Genomic DNA, 9,388 nt, shown 5'->3' with positions numbered 1-9,388 from the left:
CGAAATGGCGACGTGGCAGACTGTTCCCGGTGCATGTTGGACTCCGGCAGGGCTGCCCTTTGTCACCGGTCCTGTTCATAATTTTTATGGACAGGATTTCTAGGCGCAGCCAGGGGCCGGAGGGGATCCGGTTTGGGAACCTCAGGATTTCATCTCTGCTTTTTGCGGATTTGAGGCCGAGTGCGACGCGGCAGGGATGAGAATCAGCAACTCCAAAACCGAGGCCATGGTTCTCCACCGGGAACGGGTGGCGTGCCTTCTCCGGGTGGGTGGAGAAGTCCTGCCTCAGGTGGAGGAGTTCAAGTATCTCGGGATCTAGTTCACGAGTGAGGGAACGATGGAGCGGGAGATTGACAGACGGATCGGTGCAGCGTCCGCAGTTATGCGGTCGATGTACTGGACTGTCGTGGTGAAGAAAGAGCAGAGTCGAAAGGCGAAGCTCTCGATCTACCGGCCAATCTACGCCCCTACCCTCACCTATGGTCATGAACTTTGGGTAGTGACCGAAAGGACGAGATCGCGGATACAAGCGGCCGAGATGAGTTTCCTCCGCAGGGTGGCTGGACGCTCCGTTAGAGATAGGGTGAGGAGTTCGGTCACCCGGGAGGAGCTCGGAGTCGAGCCGCTGCTCCTTCACCTTGAGAGGAGTCAGCTGAGGTGGCTTGGGCATCTGTACCGGATCCTCCTGGACGCCTCCCTAGGAATGTGTTCCAGGGAACACATCCCGGGGAAGACCCAGGACATGCTGGAGAGACTATGTCTCTTGGCTGGCCTGGGAACGTCTCGGACTCCCCTCGGAAGAGCTGGAGGAAGTTCTGGGGTGAAGGAAGTCTGGGCATCTTTGTTGAGACTGCTGCCCCCGCGACCCGGGAACGGATAAGCGGAGGACGATGGATAGATGGATGGATAATATAATATAATTGTTTGTCTTATGTCTATCTCCTCTTGATACATTTATTCACACGCGCTACACATCACACACTCACCAAACTGCATCCTTCACTGTCTCGTTTTTTCTTTCCCACCTTTTCACGTTCCACTTTCGGTGATCTTGGAGCTCTTGGCAGAATTCTTTTTTTTATCAATTCTTCTTCACTTTTTTTTTTTTCTTTCTTTCTTTAGTTGCGGGAACAACAATAAAATATAGTAGACTGCCAAGAGGGCCGGTGAAGGAAACACACTCATGCACACACACACATGCACACATACAAAAAAAAACAACCTTTGTTTGAAGATTAAAATGCATATGTATGCTTTAGGTTTTACCAAACTTGGTATAAACAATTAATACAGACAAGGGAAGGGAAAAAAAGGATATTCAAAATATTTGAGTGAGTAACTTCAATGTTTAGATTTTTTTCGGAATACAGTGACACTAATCAGTGTCATTGTAGGTAATTAAGCTGCAAATTAACCATTAAATAATTAAGTTTCACTTTGAATCTGTCCACCTTTTTTTTCTTTTTCTTTTTTTATGTGCTTCAGTCCCATTCAGGATCATGTTAGTCTGCTGGACCATGTTTTATACCTTTATCTAAAATATGAAACTTGGTACATTTACAGGTTTTATGAATACTACTTCTTTTAACAAGAAATTTAAATCCATGGAGTTTTACCTAAATGAGGAGGTTTGTTCTCATCCTCGTTTTCTTGCCAGCAGGTCCAGGTTCATGCCACCTATGGACACTGGTGGGTTGTGTGGTGGATTGATGCTTTGCCCAGACATCAGTTCCCACAGGGTAAAACCCTGACACTGGTTTGCAGACGTGGAAATGTTTGGGTCCAGAGAGGCAAAAACTTTCCTTTGGGTCTGGCACTGTAAGAGAGAGCCACTGTACGACACGGGAGGTAACTGGCAGAGCTCCTGAAACTGGCATCACAGTTAGCCTTCATTTGTGCAGGATTCATACAAAGTCTCTGGAATTCAAGTCTTTCAATCCACGTGCTCAAATTAGCTAATAATTCATCTTACGCTATTATTAAGAGTTTGTGATATCCAATTCTAAAAAATAAACAGTCTCCTTTTCATCTGCCATATCTGATAAATCCTTTGCAGACTTTTTCTCCACAAGATGAAGGGAGTTTCATATAACCAGGCTGCTTACACAATAGAGAGGTGGTGAACTTTAGCAGGCTCTCACCCCTGCAGAGTGTCATAAGACTAGCCACTTTGTTTTTAGGTTACACCCCTCCAGAGATGCTCTTTCTGCCCCACTGATCACATACAGCTGACTCCCAATAATTAGAGCAATTTTTCAGGCCTTCATTTTCATTTTTGGGTCAAAAACTCATAGGAGAAGTTTCTACCTCTGGTACTAGTCTCCATGTAACTTTGAGGAAGGGAGGCACATTTAAAATAATACAAGTGAAAACAAAAGAAATCTAAGTCTAAAAGCCTCATCTACTAAAATTAAAATAAATGAACCATAGGTAAACTAAATATACAATATTTAATTTGATTATTAAGATCTTCACAGAGGAATATGTGATTCCAATAATTACTTTTAGCATTGTAATTATTATATTTCAAATGCTTACAGCATAATCAGTGTTTTCATAGGACACCTGTTGCTAAAAATAATGTGTAACTGATTGGATTAATTGCCTAAACCACAACTTGGAAAGAAGTAGATCAACATAATGATTACTACTATAAATCAGATTAATCAAGAAAATGTCGGCTCGTGTCCCGGTGTGAACTGTGACTGCTCACAGGATCATGCAGGGTCAAGAAAAGACCTCCCATAATGCTAATGAAGAGCATTGACATCGGTGAAATAATTTCAGTAATTATTAGTTATTATGAGAATTAAATCTTGAGTTAGCCATGTCTGATATATTATTGAGCGCAATGGAAGCTTTTTAAAAGGCATGTGTGCAGCAGTAACGTAACAACTTTTTGCTGGAGTGCATGGGAACCCACAGATGTGATAATCCAAATCCTCTATAGGACTTCAATCATATTATTTCTGTGTTGTATAGTATGTGTTCATGTAATCATGTGTGGTAAAACCCTTTGTTTCATTGCAATAGGCTTGTGCATGGGCTCATTCCTAGCAAGCTTACAAATTCAAACAAACTTGCATGAGACAGCTGTCAACAGAGTAAGGTTTTATTATTTTATTTTTCCATAAATCATGTGTACAAGTAATGTTGGCATTTCTTGGCAAATTTTGAAAGTGCTGGTACCCTTTTCAGGAAATACTTCCCTTAAACAAGAAAAAATTAGGACTTTTTGAGAATGGAAAAAAAAAATTGTTTCTCTCTTCCCTTCCCTTTAGGTGGGAAAGACTTCGATAATACAGAATATACATTTTCAGTTTCTTGATACACTAAATAGCATTTTGATCATTTTTAATCTGAGGACTGTACTGGGTGAGAGCAACTTTGGTTCTTTATTGTCATGGCAGCTGGCTCCTGTCTTTTTGAGCCAGGACTTTATCTCTCACCTCCCCTTCCCCATCTCTTCTGCTTCACTACAGATGCAGTCCTGGGGTCTGTACTACAAAGTGGGATTATTGGCTTAGTGAGGTATCTTCAGGTTCAACTCCGGGTTTTCAGTGTCATGAAGCTGGTTCACTCCTTAATGGGGTGTATTACCATGGCAACTTATGCATCCTTTTTTTTCCATCCTCCCTCCTTCCTCCTGCTTTGGCTACTGAGGGCTTTTAGACTGTTAATATTAAAAGTATCCTTTTAGTTTAGGGATTTGTTCTTTTTCTCAAAAATTGTAGCTCACGAAATATGATTGTTATTGGTTATTCTTGCCATATGAAGCCACCTAGTTGTGTGTAAAGTTAGCTAACTAGTTAAACTGAGAAGTTTCAGTTGTTATGTTGGCTTGCAAACATTATTAAAGCCAAAGCTTTTATGTTTGTGTGATACCAAGCTTAGACGATGGTTAAGTTGCTTCTTGGTATGACTTTACATATTTTGGGTAACTTTTTGGCATGAAAATAAGCTTCTTAAGCAATATCACACAAATGATGTTGGATCATGGGTAATAACAGCAGGGCAGCCAGGTGTGGATCTAAGGGTTGGAGTTCTGGCACTAGCAGCCCTGCCCATTCAGAATTATGTTTGAAACCTAGAAAACTAACTAATACATTTAAAAAAAAATGAAGCTCTGATTGTGTCCCAAATCACCATTATAGTACATTATTCTGCCGTCACTAGTGAGTTTACATATGGGAATTCTCTGCAAGGAATAACCAGGTGAACCCATCATAAGAATGAGTTTTCAGACAATATTCACATCGTCTGTGTTTGCTCTTTTCACTGCATCGGCGCTATCAAAGAGATGCATTGTAGAATATCACTTGCACACTATTCATGATGCATTGTGGGATAGACCGAGTTCACTTTATGAGATACAACATTTGGGCAGCACAATAAACTGCAACATGTAGTGCATTAATGGTGAGTTGGGAGGGATTTCACACATAGCTCTTATGTATCATTGGGGTCCATCACCAACCTGCACAGGCAGAAAGGAGAACAATGAATAGGTTTTTTTTACCGGTAATGCAAATTCAAGCAAATATTTATATGGATTTGTCAATTTTTTTTTTTTTTTTAAATGTCAGAGAACAAGCTTGAAATAATGTTTACAGTGCTGTGTGTGTTTATGACTGCTGTGTGTTGTAAGGGTGTTGCTAGGTCTGTGACGCTTATGACGCTTATGACAGCAGAGGAAGGTTGCCATTTGAAGCTCTGTGGCTAAAAGCCTACCGCCATCTCCATTTTCATTACTGAGGACATTCTTCCATCTAGTAAGCATCATTTATATGCTTATATGCATTATTTCACTATAAATAATAGTTCTTATTTGTGTAGTTATTTGTTGTTGTATTTCTTTTGGGGAAATGTTGTCACACTTTAACTGTTGCACAAAATCAATAAGCCAGTTGTGTATACTGTAAATATATTGTCTTCTGGTTTAATTTGTTTCTTTTCAGTAAGCCTAGACCATATTCAGCCCACGTATCTTTGATTGCTATTTTTCAAGATCGAAGACCGTAAAAGCAAAAAACAAGACACACTGACATTAGGATGATGTGAGCAACACTGGTGAGACTGTAGGAAATTCTGTTATGTTTTGCTTCCCCGGGTGGCCATTAAGGTGAGTGACCGAATTTACAAAATGATCATTGGAAATTTTCAGCAAAAATGGAAAATCTCTGATCTGCTGGCCACTTCTTAGGCCCCGTTTACACGTAGCCGGGTATTTACAAAAACGGAGGCGTTTTCATGCGTTTTGGCCGTTCGTTTACACGGAAACGGCGGTCAAAGTCACCAAAAACGATCATTTCTGAAAACTCCGGCCAAAGTGGAGATTTTCAAAAACTCCGTTTTCCCGTTTGCGTCTAAACGGAGGAAAACGGAGGAAAACGGAGATTTAAGCTTCAGAACGTCACATTATGCACCAGAAACTCACCAGCGTCATGTGTGCGACCTGTGTTTACAATTAGTTTGGCCACCGTCAATATTTTCTTGTATTTTACCTGTTTAATATTCTAAAGTCACACTTAAAAGTAACTCCCCCCCACCGTCCAGCCTCCTGCTTATTCAAGCCTGTGAGCGCGTCAGCCAGCAGCATGAAGCCTGAATTATGGTTCCGCGTTAAATCGACGGCGTAGGGTACGCGGCGACGCGCAAGGTACGTGCGCGTCGCCGCGTACCCTACGCCGTAAGCTCTGCGTTAATGTAACGCGGAACCATAAATCAGCCTTAACTGGAAGTTACACACGTGTCATTTGTTGATGTTTTTCCAGGATTCTGATTGGCTTGCATGACGTTAAGAGCGTTTTCATGCGGGTCCGTGTAAACGAGGATTTTTTTGAAAACGTAGAGGGGAAAATATCCGTTTTTGTAAATACCCGGCTACGTGTAAACGGGGCCTTAATCCGAGTGGATTGTCATCTAAAGATAGAAGGTGCTGATGAAGCAGCTTGGCCCCCTGCAGGGGGAGGTTGCCCCAGTTCTACCTCCTGCAGGGCTTTGAACTAGGACCCAACACCTTTGTGTTAGCTTCAAACTTCCTACCCCCATGTAGAAGATCACACCTTGGAAGTTGGTTCAAACAGATTTGAATCACGAGAGCACCCTATGGGGTGATTTGGAGGTCTGTGACAGTCATGGCAAATGTCTGATAATGACATTTGGCCCGAGTCACATCCAACTGTAAATTACTTTTTGTCTCTCGCCTGATTTGTGTATTATCTGGTTACAACGTCACTCGAGTCCCAGGGGAGTACCGAGACTTCCAGCCCCCCACAGAGACAAAGACCATATACGGATTTCCTGATCCCTCAAGGGGTGGTCCCAAAGCTAAAGGATCCTCACATCTGACTGGCTCTCAGTGGGCTGGTTTATTCCTGTAACTTTTGCATAAAAACCCTTTGACTGAACCCATCTGGGTCGACACACCAAATACAGACTTGATCTGTGATGGTCATGTCGACCGCCGGCTGAACTGATTAAAACCTCTCTATACCACGAGCGGACTTCTGAACTGGTTTTTGATAAATTCCACAACAATTTGGTGCAGGTGACCCGGATTGACAATAAACCTTCGACGGAAACTCCTTTTCCAGACCAACGGCACAACCAGCGACTCTATCTAAATTTTCAAAGGTAAGGGATCCATTTAAATCCCAAATTATTGTTTCTGGGCTGTTGTCGAAAGTCTGTGAACTGGAGTGCCAGAGAAAGTTGACGTTATCCTTAAATTTAGGTAAGTCCGCTGTGTGGTTGTGAAGGTTATATTTTTTATTATTATTTTGTGTTATTGGGAACGTTATTGTAGAGATGTTTTTAGGAACGCTGGCAATTTCATAACACTTGAATTTGATTGTGTTGTGAGAATGTTCTGCTTCTCCTGCCTTAAGAATCTGACTCGCTCTTCTAAAAAGGTTTAATATCTCTGGTAACATTAAGGAAATAATGGCCAGAATGCCATGTTGGTCTGAGTAGTCCAGTGGGACTTATAGCATATGCAGGACTTGAGGTCCAAAAAGAAGTGTTTGGAACACTGAGATACTTGTGGGAAACTGACATATATGTAGAAGAACTGTTTCTTTTATTTTATAAGTGGGGATGACACGCTCTCCCAAGGAGTATATTTCATTTCTGCAAGAATCGACTCGCTCTTCTTTGCATCAACAGGAATGATTTATATGCTCAGGTAGACTGATAGTTGGAAAGTTTTTGGGAAGTTTTTCAGTTCTTTAAATACATGTATGGTAATCACGGTACCGATAGTTTTATTTGTTAGTTTTGTTTGTTACTTAGTTAGTATTAAATATTGTTAAAATAACTAAAAAGCACTTCAAACTCCCTCAGATTTTTGGAGGGATGAAGGTAGACGCCGTAATGCAGAATCTCAAATAGCTTCGCTTACTGATCAAAATAAAAAGCTGATGGCTAGAAGGATTTAAAAACACAACGCAGACAAAAATGAAATTAGAGAACCAGTTAAATGATAAAATCAAAACCTTTATCCGATGAAACAGATTAAAGAATCAAGTGACGATGACACTTCTGATGACGACTAGATTTTACAAAAATCTGTTGTCTACAAAATTTGGAGCCGAAAGAGAACTAAAATAATAGTAAGAGAATTTAAATAAATACACAAAAATGACTAGAGGAAACAGCTGTTAAACTAATAACTTTGTCACATGATTTGAAAGGCAAAGTACTTGATGCGCAAAGTACTTGATGCTTGTAGAATTCCCTTTAATCCCACAGCTGTTGCCAAAATCACACCGAGCAAGCTCAGACCTTTTATGTCACGAGATCAGATTGATGGATTCCCTCCAGGGTACATGCAAAATATATATTTGCTAATTGCCCTCAAACAAAGGGTAGGGCTGGATAACGCAAAAAAAGAATCTGAAATGTATGAAAATACTAATGTCTTTTTCAAAAGTGTTGTCTACACAGGTTGAGCGCTGAGAGGAGGTGGAGAGGAGCCAGCCAATGATTATTCACACCAATCCACATGTCACACACGTCTCAAACAAAGAAAATGGGAACGGCTCCCATTGTGGTGAGGCAAATCAGAGCATCCCAATTTACATAATCTTATCCTGCCTATGGTACCTTCATAATTTAATTGCATGGAAATCTGTCTGTGACCCAACTATAACGTCTCTGAATGCATGTAAAACTAATCTCTAACTAGAGGTGTCAAGTAACGAAGTACAAATACCTCATTACCTTACTTAAGTAGAACTTTTGGTTGTGTATGCTTCACTGGAGTAATTATTTTTCAGACGGTTTTTACTTTTACTCCTTACATTTTCACGCAATTATCTTTACTTTTTACTCCTTACGTTTTTAAAAACAGCCTTACTCTATTTCATTTCGGCCTTTAAAAAACTATCCAGTTAAATTGTGCCATCCGGATAGAGTGAATTTGGATGAGAAGTATAAACATATTTGGTTTGTACGTGTCTGGTCTCTGAAACACATGTTAATGCTCAATAATGCACATATATGGTTCTTTAATATATTTGCATTATACTAAGATGCATTCATTTTCAATGGCTTTTAGCCTTAATGGTTTTTCCCCACTTATATTACTTTTACTTTTATACTTTAAGTACTTTTGAAACCAGTACTTTATACTTTTACTTGAGTAAAAATAAATAAAATAAAATAAATAAATTTTGAGTTGATACTTCAACTTCTACAGGAGTATTTTTGAACTCTAATATCTATACTTCTACCTGAGTAATGAATGTGAATACTTTTGACACCTCTGTCTTTAACACTCGTCCTGACTTTTCCTGTTTTCCTCACTGACGACTCTGCTTATAAAAATGGAATACCATACGCAGGTTATACAATTTGTGATAATTCTTAATTGTTGAAAGCGCCCTCCTCCTCCAGCTCCACCCAAGTAGATGAAACTATATATACTGATCAAAAGGTAAAACTGTTACAATCTATACAGATTCCAGATATGCTTTTGGTTGTGTATATTGTATTTTATAGATTTTATATATTGTGGGCGAACCAAGAATTTATCTCATCCTCGGAGATAAATGTGGTTAATTGATTGGTGAACTGTTACAAGCCTGTCAACTACCTTCATCTATTGCTTTGTTAAATGTGAAGCCCACACCCAGTCCAACCCTGTTTTCACTAGGCAATGCTTCAGCTGACCATGCAGCAAAAGAAACTGCCAAATTTGGCTTACCTGTCTATGTAAAACTTTGCCCTTCTATACCCGCTAACGACCTGGTTTCTCCTAATGATGTAGCCCTCCTACAAGAAGACTACTGAGGTGAAAAAAAAAAAAAACGGATTGTAGCATTCCCATGGTTGTAAAAATGTAAATAATTATGGGTCAGCAACGACGGCCGCGTTGTTGCACCCA

Source organism: Cololabis saira, chromosome 3, assembly GCF_033807715.1.
Source record: "Cololabis saira isolate AMF1-May2022 chromosome 3, fColSai1.1, whole genome shotgun sequence".
Lineage (NCBI taxonomy): Eukaryota > Metazoa > Chordata > Actinopteri > Beloniformes > Belonidae > Cololabis > Cololabis saira.
Note: the sequence above shows the minus strand (reverse complement) of the source record.